The 22,457-nt window shown below is 36.2% G+C and overlaps 2 protein-coding genes across 2 annotated transcripts in view; both read right to left on the bottom strand.

Moving 5' to 3' along the window:
* Window positions 1-9,111, bottom strand: part of LOC127519199 (uncharacterized) — a 234,775-nt gene extending 225,664 nt beyond the window's left edge. Inside the window, exon 1 of the mRNA XM_051906744.1 lies at window positions 9,062-9,111. The gene's annotated coding sequence lies outside the window, so the exon portion shown is untranslated. The remainder of the gene's footprint in view (window positions 1-9,061) is intronic.
* The window catches only part of LOC127519203 (uncharacterized), a 386,503-nt gene that overhangs the window by 187,801 nt on the left and 176,245 nt on the right, over window positions 1-22,457 (bottom strand). The window lies entirely within an intron of this gene.

Raw genomic sequence — 22,457 nt, forward strand, 5'->3', positions numbered from 1 at the left:
TGTTTGATCCCTTTATTATTAGTTTATAGCCAGAGAACAAAAAAAAAAAACTATCAATCAATTTGAGCAATGCTGGAACAGATCTCTCAAGCTTTGTTGTCTGTGTACAATCCGATAGTCACAGTGCAGCTTTACAGTGAAAAATAGGAAAATGGTTTAATGATACGAACAGAGTTCAATTCTGCTGTTTAATTCTAACAAAGAAACAGTGTAATGTTCAGCTGAAGTCAGTTCAGTGTTGATTCAGTTCCATTGTAAAGATCATCAATTATTCATTTAGTTCATTTAATCCATAAAGCACTTCTGCAGAAAACAGTGATGTCATCGTCCAGCTCAGCTCAGTTCAGTTCTCATCCAATAGTATCAGTGCAGTCAAATCAGTAATACTGTTGAATATTAACTGTTCCCAACTAAGCAAGCCAGAGGTGACAGCAGCAAGAACCCAAACTCCATCAGGTGACAGAACATCAAGTCACCTTTATTGTTAAAGCGCTTTATACAATACAGATTGATAGACGTGAAGGACTATAATGTAGCTCAAGTTCTGAAGAGCTAAACCATTTAGTGCTTTGTAAGTAATTAGCAAGATTTTAAAATCTATACGATGTTTAATAGGGAGCCAATGCAGTGTTGACAGAACTGGGCTAATATGGTCATACTTCCTAGTTCTAGTAAGAACTCTAGCTGCTGCATTTTGTACGAGCTGTAGTTTATTTATCAGGCGAGCAGAACAACCACCCAGTAGAGCATTACAGTAATCTAGCCTTGAGGTCATGAACGCATGAACTAACTGTTCCGCATGTTTCATTGAGAGCATATGTCATAGTTTAGATATATTTTTAAGATGGAAGAATGCGGTTTTACAGATACTAGAAATATGGCCTTTCAAATGAAAGATTGGTATCAAAGAGCACACCCAGGTTCCTAACTGACGACGAAGACTTAACAGAGCAGCTATCAAGTGTTAGACAGTATTTTAGGTTATTATACAGTCATGCATTCCGTTAATTTTGTGAATTGGTAAGTTTCGTCAGGGCGTGAAGAAATATAGAGCTGAGTATCATCAGTGTAACAGTGAAAACTAACGCCATGCTTCCTAATGATATCTCCCAAGGGTAGCATGTACAGAGTGAAAAGCAACGGTCCTAGTACTGAGCCTTGTGGTACTCCATACTGAACTTGTGATCAGTATGACATCTCTTCATTTAACTGCTACGAACTGATAACGGTCAGATAAGTATGATTTGAACCATGCCAATGCAGTTCCACTAATGTAATTTTCAAGTCTTTTCAAAAGAATATTGTGGTTGATAGTGTCAAATGCAGCACTAAGATCCAGTAACACTAATAGAGAAATACAGTCACGATCTGATGATAAAAGCAAATCATTAGTAACTCTAATGAGAGCAGTCTCAGTACTATGGTACAGTCTAAATCCTGACTGGAAATCCTCACAGATACCATTTCTTTCTAAAAATTCTCTAGGATCAAGTTGTGTTTTTTTAATAAGAGGTTTAATAATAGCCAGCTTAAAAGTTTTTGGTACGTATCCTAGTGATAAAGATGAATGATATTAAGAAGAGGATCTATGACCTCTGGAAGCATCTCTTTCAGTAGCTTAGTCGGTATAGGGTCTAACATACATGTTGTTGATTTTGATGATGATTTAATAAGTTTAGACAATTCTTCCTCTCCTATAGCAAATAATGAATGAAATTGTTCCTCAGGGGGTCTATAGCACGACGTCTGACATGAAACTGAAATAGAAGATAGCATGATTAGAACTTTTTTTCTAATAGTGTCAATCTTGCAAGCATAGAAATTCATAAAGTCATTACTGCTGTGCTGTTTGGAAACATCAGACGTTAAAGCTTCATTCTTCGTTAATTTAGCTTCTGTATCCAATAAATACCAAGGGTTGTGTTTATTTGTTTGAAAAGTAAGCAGATCTATCAGTTTTTAAGGCGTTTCTGTATGCAGTTACACTGTTCTTCCATGAAATGTGAAATACCTTTAGTTTTGTTTTTAATCTAACTGCGCTCCATTTTTCAAGTTGCTCTCTTGTGTTCGTTATACCATGGTGTCTGACTATTTTCCTTAATCTTTCTTACCATGAGTGTAAAAGGGGAATGAGGAGAATATGAAGGTTAACTTTTTTTGGCGTTTTTTTTTTTACACCATTAACTTGCATATTAATTTTTTTATTTTTTCTGAAAAGATTACTTTAAAGTTGATCTAAATTAAATATGAGTTGTTTCTGGATATTGATCTAGGTGATAGAGGCAGAATTCTGCCATCTGATGCTTACAAGAAAACCTGTAGGAATTTCAGTTTTAGAAAACGTAATACATTTTTATAAAATTTTGAGGTGTTTTGAGGTGTTTATGTCTGTTTTGTCATCAACAATGCCACATAATTTTGCAAAAATATAACTAAAAAAAAACTTAAGAGTCAGATTGCATTCACAAATTATTTATTTCAATAAACCAAATGTAAAATTCATTAACTTTAGAATAAGAAATTATTTTAAAAATATGTACATAAAACCAATAGCAATAAGCAAAAATTAACAGGAGTTGTGTGTGTGCGTGCATGAGTGTTTGTGTGTGTTGAGTCTCACCACTTTAATACCTGCATATGTGGCTGATTTTGTTTGCCAAATTTTACAAGTGTTGTCTGTTGCAGTCACACCTGTGTGTGTGTGTGTGTGTGTGTGTGTGTGTGTGCGTGTGTGAGAGAGAGAGAGAGAGAGAGAGAGAGAGAGAGAGAGAGAGCATGTTTGTTCCATGTTGCATTTGTGCTCTAGGCCTGCAACTGTGTCTAAAGTGCTGGAAAATGAGAGAGTCAATAGTTACTGTTGCAACAGATTGCTTTATAAGTAATCTTCCTGATCAGTTTCAACTTCTCAGCTTAGAAGTATACTAATATCAATGTACTAGTAGTATACTTGTAAGTGTACTATTTCAGTACTGCTTGGGACTGAAACGCGGCCCATGAAGACTACATGCAAGGCTCGACATTAAGCCTTTTCATTCACTTGTACGATTCTTGTACGATTCATGTAAAATGTATGATTCATCTTTCATTTTAAATTCTTAAATTCAATCAATAAATTTAATTAAAATAAGACACTAAGGGCTGTTACCAATCAAATTAAATAATTTGCAAATTTACAATAAAAAAAAAAAATTACAACTGCATTAAATAATGTTATGGGATTATAAGAAATGTTGGGGGGGAAATGATTAAACAATTAGAAAATTAAACTAAACCACCAGTAGGTGGCGTCAAGTAACTGTCTTAATAAGTGAGTCATTTATTTAAATGATTCATTCCAATGGCTGATTCATTCAAGAATGAGGCAGTTGTTTATGAATGGGTCATTTAATCTTTGACTCAACCGATTAATCCAAACACTTAATCATTCAGTAATGAAAACAAGGCTGAGTGTTGCGCTTTGGTTCTGCTATGATCTTTGTTTGAAACTATTTTTGCTGCAAAAATAGAACAAAAACAGTCAATGTTCCTTCTAAAATGTAAGTGACTTAATATTAAATATTTGTTAACTGAACAGTTGTATGAAATCAGTGTCACGTTTTTAATCGTGATGGTAGCCTATTTAGGAAAACAGTATTCTTGGTCATGTGGTTTTGCTTACCAGTATCAAGTTATAAAAACTTCTTTTTGTATGTGCTTCGCTCATGTTTCCATTTCTCCTCGAGATGGTGCACGAGCCTCAACAGCACAACTTTATCGTCACTACATTATACAGCCTATTATTATCCACTATGGATCGCCACTTTAACTAAATGTAATAAAATCAGTCATTCTTGAGTTTTTTTTGTTTGTTTGTTTTTTGGTATTGAAATTTTAATCAGGTCCTTAAAGTAAAGTAAAATTCTCTTTCACTTGCCCCTTCAAAAAATACACTTATTAGGTATGGGCCGGTATGAGATTTTGACGGTATGATAACCTTAAGCAAAAATATCACGGTTTCACGGTATCATGGTATTGCTATTATAATTCTAAAATGTCTAGGTAAAAAACAACTTTTTTTTCCTTTGAACACAATATATTTATTTCTAAGCAACACAGAATATTAAGAAAAGTAGTAAACATGTATTTTAGGTTAAATAATTAAAATAAATAATTTAATTCTTCTTAATTCTTCTTCTTAAGCCTAAACCTGCAGCTCAACAATAATTAGAACAGAAATTGAATTATTTTCTGTAAAAAAAAGTTGCAGTCACTTAAGTGAGTTAACTAGTGATCAGCTAAAGAAGATATTGATAGTTATAATAAAAATATAAAAAAATATTAATAGAGTTATTATATGATATAATAATTTGTTATTTTTACATTACAGAACAACAGTAAGATTACAATACTAATATTCATGGATGTCTTTTTTTCTTGCTTTCAAACGTTAACTCATTGAGCTTTTATTTTGACGGAAAACCACAGGGAGATCCAGAAAGATGTTTCTCTTTGACAACAGATTTATAAACTACACTCACAGTACAGATGTTTGGTGCACGTTGCGTTCCTAAATGCAAATGAGAAGCGACTCAAACACACAGCACTTGCAGAGCAGCATTTACTGTGAATCGAAGCTGAAAGCTGTTTTACTCTATGGAGCGCGTCAGATATATTTCTATAATTACATCACAACCGTTGCGATTTGATGATCGCACTAAGACACATCACATTCTCACATCCATGCATTGTCAAAATTCATAAAAAGTTACCGGGCAACGGGTGAATAAGTGTTTTAGCGCTGATTTTTACTCGCGTTGGGCGCTTTGAACCCTGGCGATCATGTGAGCTCGCGCAGCTCTGTCAGAGGACCTGCTGTAATTGTCTATGGTATGTGGGAGCAGGTGCGAGTAGATCCTGGCAAAGAATTTTATTTGGCGTTGTTTATGAAGGACATGCTGTCATTTTACCAGTTACCCTATGTACAAACTTCATCTAGGGTAAACTGTGGATTTTAATAATGTATTCACTAAACATAAACTAATAAACCATTGTTGTTGTTGTTGTTTGGTAAACAGAACCACACAGTCGAAAGAACAACTCTCCAGTGAAAACCGCTCTTGTGCAGCTGGTTGATCAAGAGTGGTTGGACATGGAGGACAGCATGGCTAGATACTGTGAGTCAAACCTGACAGGACACCAGAGTGGTGGAGTGAAATAAGATTTTGTGTGTATTACAGATTGAAAGGACTGACAAAATAATGAACAACACTATTTATTTGTAAACAATATTAACAGTAAAAGGTACACTTGCACATCATGGCTGTCTGAAGAGAGTTTCAGATCTTTACTGGCTTCCACACTGACGACACTTTCCACTTCTGGAACTGATCCCTTTACATCTGAACAAGACAAACTTGCGACTGAGAACATTTTTGTAGAGAAATATCCTGATATTTCAGAGTTGTTTTATAGAACATTGAACACTGATTCCAAGACACCTTGCTCATAAGAACACCTCAGGGAATTGTGTAAAATTATGAACACACTGAATAATATGAACTCCAGTAAATGAACAAAAAATTCTCTCTACATTTTACACACAGTGAGTTAGTCTCCAGCCACTGCTCCACATGTCTCACAGCCAATAATGCTTCAGCAACAAGGTGATAATATTGGTTCCTCAATGAATTCTGAAAAAAAAAAAAAAAAAAAAATTCTGTTCTTTGCATAATAGATGTACAATAAATCGCCTTCAATACTTACCCCTAAAATCAAACGCCTGAAGCGGTTCTTGGTCTGTATCTGTGGGGAGTGAGAGTGAGGTTAGTCAGCCTGTACCACCTCTTCTATTGAGTCACATCTCTCCTAAGATTGTATCGTCTTCATCCTTTCGGCTGACAATAGTCAAAGAATATTTTATTTTGAGGAAATGCATCAGGTAAATCAATACAGTGTTATGTTGCTGTCATGTAACCAGTATTAACATCAGTAGGACAAAAAAGAAGTCAAGAAATCAGTCAAGAAATCAGTGGCAGGCAAGTTTAAATTGCTGATATAGCAGATGACAAGCTAGCTCTCAATCATAACTTCTTTGTAAGTAATTATTACACACCTGTTTTTCCTTCTGACTGTAAAATGGCATTTCCATGAGCATGGGTCAGTATGAGAGAGTCATAGTTACTCAGAGCATCTTGTTCTTGATACTAAAGCAAGACAGACTTTTGTCAATTGTTAATAATTCATTAATAATAAAATTGTTGCAATCAAGAAACTTGAAAAAGGTCTCTATGGCTTACAGCACGTGCAATACAGATTTGTAAAGGAAGCTAGCAGATAAACTGAATAATTAGAATAAACGAAAATGGATTGTGTGCATCTCTCTAAAAGTCCAAATAAGACAGTTTCCTATCATTATCTTTTACATTTCCTTCAAGGCCTGACCTAGATACGTTTTAGCACATTACATGCAAGTTACATGCAACATGCGATGAAATTATACAGTTAATACCTGATTTCTCAGCACTCATGTCCTCCTCTCTGAGAGTCACTATTTTGTTTTTTTGAAACAGGACATATTGATCCATGTTCTTAGAATCGCTTACGTATGCACGTGGGCGCCAACTTCCACCTGATGTGGACTCTCCCCCCTCACCCCCAATTAAAAGGCTATGTTTTAAAGTATTGCTCATTGTGCATATTCATATCTTATTTATGTGTGGATGCCATTAAAACACACACTATGAAACTTTCGGCTCTCTAACGGTTAATAAACAAAGCTGTATGTGTCTTGCGGAAGAACACTGTAGCCGGAGCTACTTCTTTTATGTTTATGTCTATGACGAGTCACACAGGTACTCCGTTACTCCGCAGTGGTCGCGTCCTGCTCAGTCTAAAATAGTCCCAATATAAACACTTATTAAGCCCGGGATACACTGCACGATTTTTGGCTGTCCCAGACGAAAGATTGCCATCGTGAAACAATTGTGGTGATTTCTGTGATCGTGGCTCTTAATTGGTGGTCCTATGTCGTACAGTGAGAGAGGTTCAAAGACAGCCGTTTTCCCGGTCTTGTGAACAAAGATAGCCTACGATCATTTTCTGACAGTGTCAGAAATTCAGCATGATCATCTCACAGTGTGTTTGCTGCTATGACCTACGTCTACTGACCAGCCAATGAAAATACGACATGAAATCAACGCGACATGGCGCTAAAACTTAAAACTGCTTACCTCAAGCTCTTTTCCCTTCTTCTTTCGCCGCTTCCTTTTTATTTTCAGCACACATAAAAACTACAACTGCCGAGGTGTGATTCAACATAGTATTTTGTTAACCACTAGCGCATGCTGATGACGTTTTATTCTTCTATTGAAACTTGCATCATAGCCTACGAGTCAACAGGTGTCATCATCGTACAGTCTACATGCTTGTTGTACCCAAGTTTAGTAGATCCATGTCACACAGTGTGATAAAGTGATGATCTTATAGGATTGCTAAAATCCTTCAGTGTATCCTGGGCTATAGAGGTCCACTGTAGTGATTCAGGATAACACAAAAACACAGTTTGGAAGATGGATTCATGATGTACTCGCTCATTATAAACATTTTGAAAATTTTGAACAAAAAAGTTACATAGTGTATGTCCTATGTTTAAATATTATAAATACTGTATATCGATACATTCAAAATCCCTGTAAAGTAGCTCATAGACTATTTAATAAAATAAATTACACACATGAGCAGTGGCGAGGCCAGAAATCTCCAAGTCGGTGGACCTTGGTGAAATACGGTGGATCTGAACTTTTTGTCTTAAATATCTCTGGATAAAGGCACACCTTTAAGAAAAATGTGCTTTTCACTACTGCCATAGTGTATGATTACAGAAAAGTGTATATAAATGTTTTTACTGAACATTGATGGAGCAACAGATTTTGAGTGAAAATAAATCTTAAAAGTTGTTTATTTCGTTTAAAATCTTATAACTGTATGAGGTGGCGAAGGGCTTTTACCCCACAGACACACGGGGCAAAAGACACACAGTACTGATACAAATACTGCAGCTAAAATAATATGTTTTTAATAAGTTAATGCTTGTTCAAAACAATCACTGTAGCAAATTTTGTAGTATTTTCAGTTTATTTTGATAAATAAAAGAATTCATTTTTGTTCAGTAAATATACTGTAATTAAAATATATTCATTTTAAAAATACAGAAAAAAAGTAAAGATTCTGAAAGCACTGAATGAGTTCCCATAATAATTTAATATAGCCTAGAAGTATTTACAGTAGTAACAATACAGATATTTTATTAGGTTATATGCTTAATATCACATTTGTAAATGTCATTATAAATATGGTGATTATCTCTAAGGTGGAACCAGCATCTTTGTGCTCCATTTAAGACTTTTTCAGTCTCTGAATACACAGCTCCTGTTCCTCATTTCCTGATCAGTCCCATTGATTAGTTGTCAGGATAGTACAATAGGCTTTACTAATTTATATATATATATATATATATATATGTATATATGTGTGTGTGTGTGTGTGTGTGTGTGTGTGTGTGTGTGTGTGTGCTCCCACTAATGTCTCTGTGAGGGTGTGGTTCAGTCAAAGCAGATCATCTTTCTTTTTATGAGGCTCTTTATCCTCATCAGCAGCATCTCCACATTCATCACAGAACTGCCACAGCTTTCCACACAAACCCAAATTGTGTTAGTAACTGATCAACATCAAAATAAAAATACACTGCAAATTATATAGTTGTGGCTGCAGTTAAATTAATACTAATCGCATGGTACACAAACTCACTAAAAATAAACTCGAACATGACAAATAAAGATAAATGTCAGATGTATCCAAAATACAAATAATAAAACACCAAAATACCCAAATAAACCTCAAACTCAATATAATATACAGAAAATATATGCTCTGTCACATGGGATTTACAAAACCATCCATCAAAAATAATCACACATATACATAAACATCTTAACAACAATATATTTCTTTAACAAGCATGTATGGTCAATATGATTAAAGAAATCCAATAGATATCACAGAGAACAGCGAGAACCCTCCTTACCTTCCCCAGGGACACAGAACTGTGACTAAGCAATCTTCTTCTTCTTCTTCTTCTTCATCTTCTTAATGGCCGCTCACTCATCAGGAGCATTACCGCCACCGACTGTATATCTCACATGGGTGATGCGTGTTGTTTTTGTGTATGAGGATGTAATGCTCCACCCTCCCTCTGCTGGAGCTGTGTGTCCAGCTTCCTCTCTGGCTCCTCATCCTCCAGGATGGGCAGAAGCACCACGATCCTCATACATTATATCCTGTGCTCTCGTCCTGTGTTCTTAAAAATGGTTAAAACAGCCCTATATGTCTGAGAATCTCTCAAACCCTTTCCCAAGAGGACCACAACATTTACCGGTCTGTCCTTTCCTTTTTTTATTAAAAAGACTACCATGTTGATCATCATATTTGGTGTATTTTTTTAAATGTAACAAATATGATGATCAACATAGTAGTATAATGTATAGATTTCCATCAGTAAATCTTCTCTGTCAGTTCTTGAAGACATTATACTCTTAAGAGCTGACGACGAATCTGAACAAATTACAGTCCTAATTGACTTAGTCTGTTCAATCCATTGTAGCCCTACTATTACAGTATTACAGACAATTTATCAGTTATTCTTAGACTTTTGTCTTTAGATCCATCTGTAAACATTTGCATAAAAGAGTAAACTCTTCCTGTCATAAAAACATTGATTTCATTACTACTACTGTACCCTTCTTCTGCTTTTTCTCAGGTCTCTAATAATCTCACTTCAACTTTGGGTTCAGGCAATTTCTATAGCATATAGACTATAATACAACGTATTAAAGCTTGATATACCTGTAACAGTGAACTCTTGCTGGCTCCCCATTCATACTTGCCTATTGAAGACATGCAATTTATTATACCTTTATCTTTTCTGTCACTCTTTCTAGTGGCTGATCATATAGTTTCAGAATCATTCTGTCAGCACATAGACAAGGGAATCTGAGGTACAAATAACAGCAGGTTTATTAAACAACGATGGAGACAACACAGGAGAGAGGACAGTCCAGGTAAGCAGGCGGGGAGTGGGAAAGTCTTGTGTGGCTTATCTGAGTCTGATGGTGTCTGTGTGTGTTCCAGGGGATCCAGAGGGAGCTGAGGAGCGTGGAGACGGTGGAGAACAGCAGCAGTGGAGAACTAGGACGTATCGCAGGAACAACAGGTAAGTATTCCGCAGGTAAGTGGGTCAGGCAAAACAACATGGAAAGGTAGACGTTGACAAGACCAGACACGGGAGTGCAGGAGAAGTGAGCATTTAAAGTGAGTGCAGGTAATGATGTGCAGGTGCAGGGAATCGTGTAACGAGGAGATGATGAGCTGACTGGGTGCAGGTGTGGATCAGGAGGAATGCTGGGAAATGGAGTTCAGGGACGGTGAGACAGATAGTGACCGTGACACATTTGTTCCATTTTTTTCTTTGTAAAAATCATATATTGAGTCTTTGCTACTGAAAATTTTAATCCCCTATCTTTTTTTGACCATTCTTCAACTTCACTTATTGTATTCCTTTAACTACATTTCTTAAATTCCTCCCTCTTTTCCATACTGCTCCATCATCGGTATATAATGCCTTTCCAATATTTGGTTTAACCTTTTCAAATATATCATTAATCGTTAAAGGAACACTCCACTTTTTTTTGAAAATAGGCTCATTTCATTTTCACTCATTTCATTCGACGGGGAAGGAGACATTAACAGACACTCCACATCCTGAGTTTCTGACCTGACGAGGAAAGAGACTACAAGACGGTTAAGGTGAAGCTTTCGCGAGCAAAACCTTTTACATTGCTTCCAGCTGCACTCTAGCTGCAAAAAGGGCCCCAGCATTGTGGGACTTCATCTGACCCTTACGGCTCCTACAGCAGCGCAGCCCAGTCCGTAAAGGACCTCTGCATCGGCAGACATTGCCTGTACCACACAGCTCCTCAGCCAGCCTGCAAAGGAACCTGTGAAGATTCATCTGACCCAGCTGCCCAGTCCATCCTAAAGGACCCTCTTGGTGCAACCGAAGTTCAGCATCCTCCAGCCCAGCGTGGCACGACTACTGGATCGCAACTCCGCGCCCTCCCACTGCACGCAGCCTGCATCATCAGTGGAAGACGTCTCTGCTACCGGATTGATCACCCGACTGTGTGGAACGTAAATATAAACTTACCAAACCTCTTTCTAGAGACCTTGGCATTAGTTTATACATGCAGCATGTGTTTTTCTAACCTGTTTAGATAACAGTTACTTGAGGTCAGCTTGTTACAAATAATAGGGATATTATTTGTTGAATGATAAATAAGCAATTATTTATCACCATTTTACCAGAGCCATTAGGTGGCTTCCATAAGAAGCATTCCCATACGATTCTCTTCCATTCTACATTCAGTTCAACAGCATTGCATTTATCCGTTCTGTGTTCACTTCATTTATTTGTTTCTTTGATTTAATTCAGTATTCTCCTTTGATTATTATTTTACTATCTTTTAGAAGTGCACATTCAATATTTCATTATTAATCATTGTGGTATTTACTCTTGCATGTCTATTGTTAATAAATTTCATTGATTTTATTATAACTGTGTCTTCCTTGTGTTGATGATCAAAGACTACTAGTTGGTCAGACTCTCACTAATCCTTCAGATAAATCAGTTGACCAGTTTATATTCATTCTGACTTATTGAACAGCTCTTTTGGAGTGTTCTTAAATTGTTAAGATAGTATTCTTAACTGGTGCCCCGTATTACAAAAGGGGGGGAGGGGTCATCTGATACACTCATAACCACACCTTAAGTGACACATGATCAAATATCACCACGACACCGGTGAATGGAGTAAAAATCACTACATAGTTGTAATTTTACTCAAGTAATTTTGAAAATGAATCATTTTCTGTTCATTAGTAGTTACATCATAGTTATTTTTCTTGAACATTAATTAGTAGATAATTAATAGTAGTTCTTCAGGAGACTGAATGACAGAATTCATTAGTTGTTGATTAGCTAACTGTTACTTAACATAATCATAAAATTCTATTACATACTGATTAGTTAACACATCTTCCTTAGTAGTTAACAGTAGTGACTTAAGTGTTAATGAAGAATTACCTATTAGTTCTTCAGTAATTCCTTATTAGTTATGCAGAAAGTAAGAAACAGTATTCTACAGTGTTTCCCTGGAATGTATGTTCAAATAGTAAGTCTAATATCCAGTTATACATTCTCTAAAGAAGGGCTGTGTTCGAAATGGCATACTATCATGCTACTCTTACTATTTCTGCAGTATCTAGTATGTACACTGTGCGTAGTATACACATTTTCTGAATGCTCACAATGACCTACTATACTTGCTGAAATCTGATGTGGGCATCTGAGGGCACTGCATGGGATACTGTTTCCCACAATGCAACGCGCTCCACGTGACGTTTGATCTTCATGAAGAGTGTGGCGTTAGTGAACTGGAGGCGGGGAATAATTATAAATGTAACACTTTTATAAGTACACATATACATTTTACTGTAAAGTACAAACTAGCTGCTTCCGAAAACACAATCGTTACATAAATCACTCTTTAATCTCTACTGCACGTTTCTGATCAAGTCAAATCAAGTCACCTTTATTTATACAGATTTCAAAGGAACAGGAAAATAATGATTAATTGATGGAAACAGAGTTCAGTGCTTCAACAGAGCTCTAACAAGAAAATACTGTCTTTGTTCAGATGAAGTCCGTTTAGTGTTGATTCAAACCCGTTTGATAACTGTGTAAAGTTCATCAGTTATGAATTGAGTTCAATTCAGCGATAAATCATCGTTGTTTAGTACGATCAGTTGAACCCTTTGTAAATTAACAAGAGCTTAGGCCACTTAGACCATTACGTTCAATATAAAGGAATCTTTCTCAGTTTTGCGTTCTCATCCCGAGTTAACCAGAGACAAAAGTGTCCCAAAATTAACAATAATAGCCGAATGGTTTAAGATCTATGCACCAAGTGTATCTGTTCATTTGCAGTGTGATGCGCTCATGGCCATAAGTTTCCCTGCAACGATTACAGGTCGTCTCATTTGAATTATATTTGATGAAATTGTAGCTATGACTGAGAAGGTCAATCTCAACGTACTGTCCTACCTAAATTATTTCTTAGATGTTATTTATTTAAAAAATATTAACTTTAGGTAAGTCACTAGAATTTGCTTAGTGTCATCCCTCTCTCTTCTCCTCTCTCTCCTTCTTTCTCTTTCCACCTCCTTCACTGTGAAGTACTACTAACACAACACATCCCTTCAACACAGAAATCTCACTCACACACACACACACGGCCATGTACACTCTCTCTCTCTCTCTCTCACACACACACACACACACACACACACACACACACACGGCCATGTACACTCTCTCTCTCTCTCTCACACACACACACACACACACACACACACACTCATTCCTGTTACCCAGTGTTCATTCCTGTTAACAAGCGTTAATTTCTTTTACTAAAAAAATCAAGTTAAACAACTGTTTTTATCAGTTTTGGCACATCATTTATACAATTGTTAAATAAATTAAATTATTTAAAAAATAATAAACTTGAGGCTTCCATCTTCTTTTAAATGAAACAATGGCTTTGCGTTTTTTTTATTAAAATACACCTTGCCTTAATATAAAGTGATTTGATAGTCACAGTTATCAATTATTTGAACATATAACCAACCATTTCTTTATAATAATTACTTTCTTGAGGTGAATACAAAGGAATTAATTGACAATCTTTTAAACTTGTTTTTTTAAATGACACATGAGTTTTGGTAACAGGACTGAGAAAACATGCATCCATCTTCTGCTTAGAAACCTTGTAAAAGATTAAATAAAGTTGCCTGAGATTGACCAATACACTGTTTGATTTATCTTGTGCACAGGCCACTGACACTCATGCATAGTTTCCACATGCCATGTGCATAGCTTTATTCACTTGAACAGTTGCACTTGCATTACTAAATAATTACTGCCCCCTAGTGGCACTCATCAGTACATCTCCCTGTTTTCTTTTTTTTTGTTCCCATGTAATAATCAACTAGTAAATGAAATAAAACTTCTTTCAACATGTCTCTTTTTCTTCTTCTTATTTTAACATTCTTAACTTTTAACAATGTGTCACATACATTATTTGTTCCCCCTCTTCTTCTTTTTTTTTTTTCTTTTTTTGCATACACATAACCACATTCAACATTCCTCAATGAGTCTTTTGGGCTTAATAATTAATCTCCTTGGCCTCACAGCTTTTCTGCATTCTGAGATAATGATGGCGAGTTATCTGTAGGAGTTTTCTTTGGGGTACTCTTCTGCCCAACATCACTCTCATTGCTTTGTTCTTTTAGAGCCACATTACAACTGATCTCAACATCCTCACTGAATTCCGTTTTTGGAATTTTCAACAAATCCCTCCTGTTTCTGCGAAGAGTATTACCATACTCGGTGAGTACTTCATAAGATCTGGGCATGATCTCTTGCAGTTGCGCCTGCAAACTCAACCCATTTCTGTCTTGACACAGGTATCTCTTTTTCTATCTGTGCGTAATTTCTCTCTGCTGCTGTCATTGTGCGTGATGCGTACGCTATGGGAAACCACTCAGTTCCGTGGTTTTTGAATACCACTCCAAGTCCATCTTTGGACGCATCGGTCGACGCTTTGACTGGTTTCTCTGGGTCATAAAATTTAAGCACTGGCTCTTTGATGAGGCTGTTCTTAAGCACTTCCCATTCTTGAGCATGCTGGTGCTCCCATTGCCATTCACTCTTTTTTTCCAGCAAACTACGCATTGCTTTTGTGTTTGGCGGAAAGCTTGGGTATGAATTTACTCATGTAATTGATTAACCCCAGTGCTTTCTGTAACTCTGTTTTGTCTTTAGGCGCTGGCATGTCAACTACAGCTCACGTTTTTTCCGGGTCTGGCTGTATTCCTGCTGCGGATAGCTTATCTCCGAGGTAAGTGATCTCTGTCACTCCAAACTCACACTTTTGTCTGTCTAGTTTCAGTCCTGACTTTTGTGCTTGTTTTAACACATCACAGAGTCTTTTGTCATGCTCTTTTTGCGTTTTTCCCCATATTATTATGTGGTCCAGGAATACTCCCACACCTTCCATACCATCAAACAGCTGTTGCACTGTTCTGTGAAATACCTCTGGCAGGCGAACAGATAACAAAAGGTAAGCGAAGGAAACAGTGCCGCCCGAATGGTGTATTGAAAGTACACAACTTAGCGCTTTCTTCATCCAGGACGATTTGGTAGAAAACTGACGATACATCGAGTTTAGAGAAATAACGTGCACCTGTCATTGTGCTTGTTATGTCAGTCTTTGTTGGCAGCTTGTAGTGCTCTCTTCTGATCCTCTTATTTAAATCTCTTGGATCTATGCGAAGTCTGAGATCTCCGTTTTGTTTTCCACAGTTACCAGAGAATTTACCCACTCTGTTGGCTCTTCTATTTTTCTTATTATTCCTTTCTCGATCAAAGATTGCAATTCAGATCTCAACCTTTCTTTGAGGGCTACTGGTACCTTCCTGGCTGGATGTATGACTGTTTGAGGATTTTCCTTCAGCTGTATCTTGTGTTTGCCTGGTAAACAACCCACACCTTCAAACACATCTTGGTACTGTTTATCTCATTAACACTAGTTACCATCTCATTCTGTTTCTCAACAGTGTCACTCTGCGTAACTGCTTTACTGTTGATCACATTAACTCTCTTTATGAGCCCCAAATTTTCACAAGCCTTCAGCCCAAGTATAGGCTGTCTGTTATTCTCAGTACACACATTACATTCACAGACTGGCCTGTTTTTGCTGTCATTGTGATCCTACATAACCCTTTTGGGGGAATCGGTTCATTATTGTAAGTGTGTATGCTTATCTTTCTGTCATGCTGTCATTTCTCAGTCTGTCGAAGTATTTTGTTGGCAGAAGGTTCACCTGCGTGCCGGTGTCCAGTTTAAAGGGTACAGTCACTCCGTTGACATCTAGATTAACTATCCACTCATCCACCACAGCCTCCACGAAGAACTGCTCGTCCTCATCACTGCTGTCACTGGTGTCCTTGGCTCTTTCAACAACTCAGACTTTCTTTTTAGTCAAGCAGCATCTTGCAAAATGATTTTTGCAAAAGTCTTTGCCATAAGCTGGGCATTTCTGTGGTGTATGGTTGGTACCGCATCTGTTACAGTCCTTACCGTCCTTCCATCTCGCTTTGCAGTGTTTTCCTTTAACAGTTTTCTTTGCGTGTTCATGTACAACATTCATTGCTGCTGCGGCAGGCTCGCTTTCCGTGTCAAAGGATTTAAATTGTACGTTCGCTCTCTCTGACGCTTGACAGATGCGAATTACTTTATCCAAAGTCAATTCAGTCTCTCATGCATAGTTTCCACACGCCATGTGTGTAGCTTTATTCACTTGAACAGTTGCACTTGCGTTACTAAAGCATTATTGCCCCCTAGTGGCACTCATCAGTACATACATATTTTGAATAGTTGATTATGTGTAGTATTAGATTCAGTGTTGAAAAAAAAAATAAAAAATAAAGTTTAATTTTGAAGAGTTTCAACAAGCAAATATCACCCATTCGGTGGAATGGCCCTTAATTGTATTGAAAACGTAAATTTTGTGTACTTCAAATCTTAAAAGTATACTGTTTAAAAAGTGATTTAAATAGCTAAATCACATTTGAAATAATTGATTTTAATTTCAACTTAGGTTCATTGGCCAAATGACAAATGACTATAATATACCATGTGCATTAATGCACTTGAAATGTACTTTTCTTCTGAACTTCAACACACTTATACAGTATACTCCAGTACAACTTATTGTTGAAATGTTTATCACCAGCTCCTGTTCTATGAACTCAACTACAAGTTTCAGTTCTACATAATATTTGACATAAAGTGTCATTTATAAGAGGAGTACTGTATTTGTAGTACTTATTGTAATAGTGATGTACTGTACTTTACATATGTGTACAGAATACTTTCAATATCATTTTGTAAGTTGATTAAACACACATTGGTAACACTTTAGTATGGAGAACACATTCATTATTAACTATGACTTTTCCCTCAATAAACTCCTAATTACTGCGTATTAATAGTTAGTAAGGTACATGCTAAGTTCAGGTATAGAGTAGGATTAAGAATGTAGAATATGGTCATGCAGAATAAGGCATTAATATGTGCTTAATAAGTAGTAATAAACAGCCAATATTCTAGTAGTATGCATGCTAATAAGCACCTAGTTAACAGACCCTAAAATAAAGTGTTTCCCACACATTTCATTACATTAATTGCAAGCAAAAGTTTAACAAATCAAAAACAAAATTCATTTGAATTCAAATTCAGTTAAAATACATTTAATTTTAATCAGACTACACTGTAAAAATGATTGACTGTTAGGTGAAGGAGTGGAGCGACATTTGAAACAATGCCGTGAAATTTGCTCTTCGCCGGATGGTGGCAGGGGACTCTCTGAATCAGCTGTCTGCAGACGCTGTAGGCGGATCGCCAGCAGAGCGCTGAAATCCGCTCATAGAGCACCGGATCGTCAGCTTGATCCGCTGCACTGCTTGTTGGCTAATATGTAATATTTTTGTGCTTCTCTGGAGTTATTTATTCATTTTGCAGAATCAGTACAAATTTGTTATTGGAGATACAGTGTGGAATCTAAATAAGTTGTTATGTTTAATTTCCTGTAAAGTAGGAATAAAAACATTTATAAAAATCTATTTTTAAAGGCCAGTGTCAGTGAAGATGTGTGGTCAGTGGAATCCTGGGGCCCCATTTATAAAATGTTACGCAGAAACCATCCTAAATTTGATCTTACGATCATTTCTCAGATGTGTGTACGTGGGATTCATAGAATGAACGTACACACAGAAAATGAGCGTACGCCTCTCTTTCAGATGTGAAATCTATAAATCGCAAATAATCTTGAACTTGTGCGCAGCTAAATGATTAATGTCATTTACATATAAAAGATCACCAGTCATCGTCCAAATCCTTTCATTAAGGATGGAGAGCTGCAAGAATAGTTTAGATTACCAAAAACCTGCAGTAATCTGACCAGGAAAAGTGTGTACGTCTGCTCAGACCTGACATGGCTCTAAGCACTTTTCCATGTCAAAGATGTTTTTATAAATATGAGCATTGGCGTGGATTTAAGTGCACACACACTCTAAGATCAAATCTGTGCGTACACATGGTTCATAAATGAGGCCCCTGGTGTTTGTGGGAAATGTGAAGGAACCTCTCTCAGCATTCGACTGTGATGTTGTGATGCGGTCATGGTCAAAAGTTTACGTCCATCTTGCAGAAATGCTTCATCAGGGCAGTACTAAATAAAAAGACAACATGCACATTTTTATAATCCCTCTTATTGCTAAAATTAACAACATTTTGCAGATACTGCAAGGTGTATATACATTTTGAAGTGCAACTGTATATCTATCACTTTCATTAAATTTAGCTAATTATAATAATGGACTGGATCAGTTTTATGAACAATTGTTTTCTTTCTGTTTTTTTCCCCCTCAAGGTGTTTCTGACTTTCCTGCCTCTTTGGAACATGTCCATTCATATATACATGTCCATTCTGCATTGTAAAAAGCACTATATAAATAAAGGTGACTTGACATATACTGTGGAGAGATGGTGCGCAGCTTCATGGACATTTGATGTTTTCTGCTGATGGAGAGCTTCTGGGATATTGACATAAACAGCACTTTCCAACAACTTCCAAAAAGTTGGTGACAAACAATTATATACATTTTGATTTTAATAATGCATTAGTAAATGTTATAATTAACATGAACTAAGATTAATAAACGCTTAAAGTATTATTCATTCTTAGTTCATGTTAGCTGAAGTAGTTAACTAACAAAACCTTATTGTAACGCGTTACCCAAAGTTTTGAATCTTAGTGTTGTACATGGAATCATACTTTTCTTTACATTTTGTTTGTATTAATTGATGGGTTGTGTGTGTGTGTGTGTGTGTGTGTGTGTGTACTGGTATTCCCTACATTATGGGGACCATTATGGGGACCCCACAAGTGTAGTAATACCAGTAAATTTTGACCTTGTGGTGACATTTCTTAGGTCTCCATGAGGAAACAGTCTTATAAATCATAAGACATAAGACATACAGAATGTTGTTTGAAAATGTACAAATGCAGAAAGTTTTGTGTGATGGGTAGGTTTAGGTTTAGGTACCTTTGTATGTGAGGGAGAAAATGATTGTACATAAGCCTCATTGTCCTCCAGACTCTTTCTAAATGAGAGTTAAAGTGTCGTAACTGTTTGTGTATAATGTTTTTTGGGGTTTTTCTTGTGCATCAACAAAAAGGTTTTTGTGTATTTGTTTTAGAGATTGTTTAGTCAATAAATGTAGAGGGTTTCAATTTGCATTTGTGTTGATTGTAACTTGGTAATTAAGAGATTTTTTAAATAAAATTTGAAATGTACTAAATTGCAAATTCATTATTAGAAAATATGCACTTACAAATGTATTTAATTATATAATAGTGTATATGTAACTGATATTAAAGTATATTTTAATTCACATTAATTTGCTTGTCAGTACATTTGGAAGCACACTTTTACCATATTTCAAAGTACATGTAAAAATGTACTAAAGTCCCACTTAAGTTGTTAAAAAAAATCACTCAAAAGTTCAACTAATTGCATTTAACATGAACTTAATCTGTGATACATTTGAAATCAATTGCATATGCATTTAGTTAGTCGAAACCTTACATTTAATTCATGCTTAAAGGATTAGTTCACTTCTGAATTCAAATTTCCTGATAATTTACTCACTCCCGTGTCATCCAATATGTTAATGTCTTTCTTTCTTCAGTGGAAACAAAATGAAGGTTTTTGAGGAAAACATTCCAGGGTTTTTCTCCATATAGTGGACTTCACTGGGGTTCAACGGGTTGGAGGTCCAAATGTCAGTTTCAGTGCAGCTTCAAAGAGCTCTACATGATCCCAGACGAGGAATAAGAGTCTTATTTAGAGAAACCATCTGTCATTTTCTAAATAATAATAATAATAATAATAATAATTATATACATTTTAACATATTGTTTTTTAAGCGCTCGTCTTGCACTAGCTCTCTTCTTCCTCTTCTTCTTCTTGTAGAATTCTGGCAGTGTAGATGCTGCTAAGTATATTACTGCCCTCCAGAGGTCAAAGTTTGAAGTAAATTCTTATATACTTGCACTGGCATATTGTATGACAATTTAGTTCAGACTTTGACCTGTGGAGGGCAGTAATACACTAAGCAGCGTCTACACTGCTGGAATTCTACAGGGTATCCGCAGGGCATTAAAAAGCATTAAAAGTCATTAAATGGATTTTGTGAAAATTAATGGCTTAAATGGCATTAAAAAGCATTAAATTTTATTCCTACAGGCATTACATTTTTTAGATAGTTTTGAAGAAAAATAATACTACCAGTTTATTTTGAATATAGCCTTCATAATTAATAACTTTGATTTGCTGTCGCAAAATATGTACATTTGTGTCATACGCACACGGAACCAGTTTGGTAATTGCCTCCGGCCGGTGCAAAATTGCCGTAATGCCGGTTTGGACAGCGACGGGCTGGGACCTGGAGACGGAAGGCTGCATCAGTGTTGCCAACTTATCGACTTTTCAGACCCCTTTTGCGACTTTTTTTTCCAAGAAAGGGCATTGTGACGAATACAGCGACTTGTTAACCTGATCCAGCTTCCGAGACCCCCCGGTACTGTTGCACGAGCGCGAGATCTTGCTTTCCTGAAGCAGGCGCATGTATATATAGCCAAAATCACATTAAATATCTTTATATTATGTGTATGGGGATTTTGTCAGACAACCTCTCTATTATAAATCAGTATTTTAGCGCTGGTTTAACATGTCAGGGCTCGACATTAACGCTTGTCAAATAGTCCGGGTTAAATGAATTTTTTGAAGGGGCAAGTGAAAGAGAATTTGACCTGCCCGGCTTGACAAGGAGCCTGATTCAAAATGGAGTTTTTATAACTTGATACAGTTAAGCAAAATCACACGACCAATGCTGTTTTCCCAAATACAATCACGATTAAAAACGTGACACTGATTTCATTACTGAATGATTCAGCGTTTTGAACGAATCGGTTCAAAGATTCAATGACCTATTCATAAACAATTGCCTCATTCTTGAATGAATCAGCCATTGTAACTAATCGTTTGAACGAATGAATCAATGACTCACTTATTAAGACGGTCACTTGCCGCCATCTACTGGTGGTTTAGTTTCATTTTTAAAAGTATCATTTCCCCCCCAACATTTCTTATTTGTATTTTCAAAAAATATTTAAAACAATCCCATAACATTATTTAATGCAGTTGTATTTTTTTTATTGTTGTAAATTATTTAATTTGATTGGTAACAGCCCTTAGTGTCTTATTCTAATTTAATTTATTGATCAAATTTAAGAATTTAAAATGAAAGATGAATTTTACATGAATCATACAACATGAATTTAAAGATGTCAGATGATGATAATCATACAGCAGATTTAAATATGTCAAAGCTGCAATATTCTGAAAGGATATTGCTTCAGAATAAATTTAATTTACACCAAGCAACTGTTTTACTTGTACAAGTGAATGATCCGAAGGACAAGCACATGACAAGGCTATGTCGAGGCCTGCATGTAGTCTTAATAGGCCACGTTTCAGTCACCATTTCATATAGTCTGACAACAAAAACAGAAAAATATATAGATGAAACAATTGTATTGGGAATTTGGCTGTATTAAAATATATTATGTGAGCAAAAAGGGTAGCAGCAGAGAAGGGCTGACACTTGGCAGAATGCGAATGCAACAATGACATGATGAATATTCTAATTGCGGTATTATGTCATTTATCGACATTTATCGCCATATATATATATATATATATATACACACACACACACACACACACATATATATATGGCATTAAAAATTTAAAAATTGGCATTAAAAAGGCATTAAAAAGCATTAAATTAGATTTGATGAAACCTGTAGAAACCCTGTTCTAATAGAGAGGAAGAACAAGAGAGCTAGTTCAAGACGATCGTTTGTGGTTAAAATTTTTTTTTTTTTTTAGAAAACGACCGATGGTTTCTGTAGATAAGACTCTTATTCCTCGTCTGGGATCGCGTAGAGCTCTTTGAAGCTGCACTGAAACTGACATTTGGACCTTCAACCCGTTGAACCCCAGTGAAGTCCACTATATGGAGAAAAATCCTGGAGTGTTTTCCTCAAAAACCTTCATTTCTTTTCGACTGAAGAAAGAAACACATGAACATCTTGGATGACATGGAGGTGAGTAAA

Source organism: Ctenopharyngodon idella, chromosome 9 (genome assembly GCF_019924925.1).
Source record: "Ctenopharyngodon idella isolate HZGC_01 chromosome 9, HZGC01, whole genome shotgun sequence".
Lineage (NCBI taxonomy): Eukaryota > Metazoa > Chordata > Actinopteri > Cypriniformes > Xenocyprididae > Ctenopharyngodon > Ctenopharyngodon idella.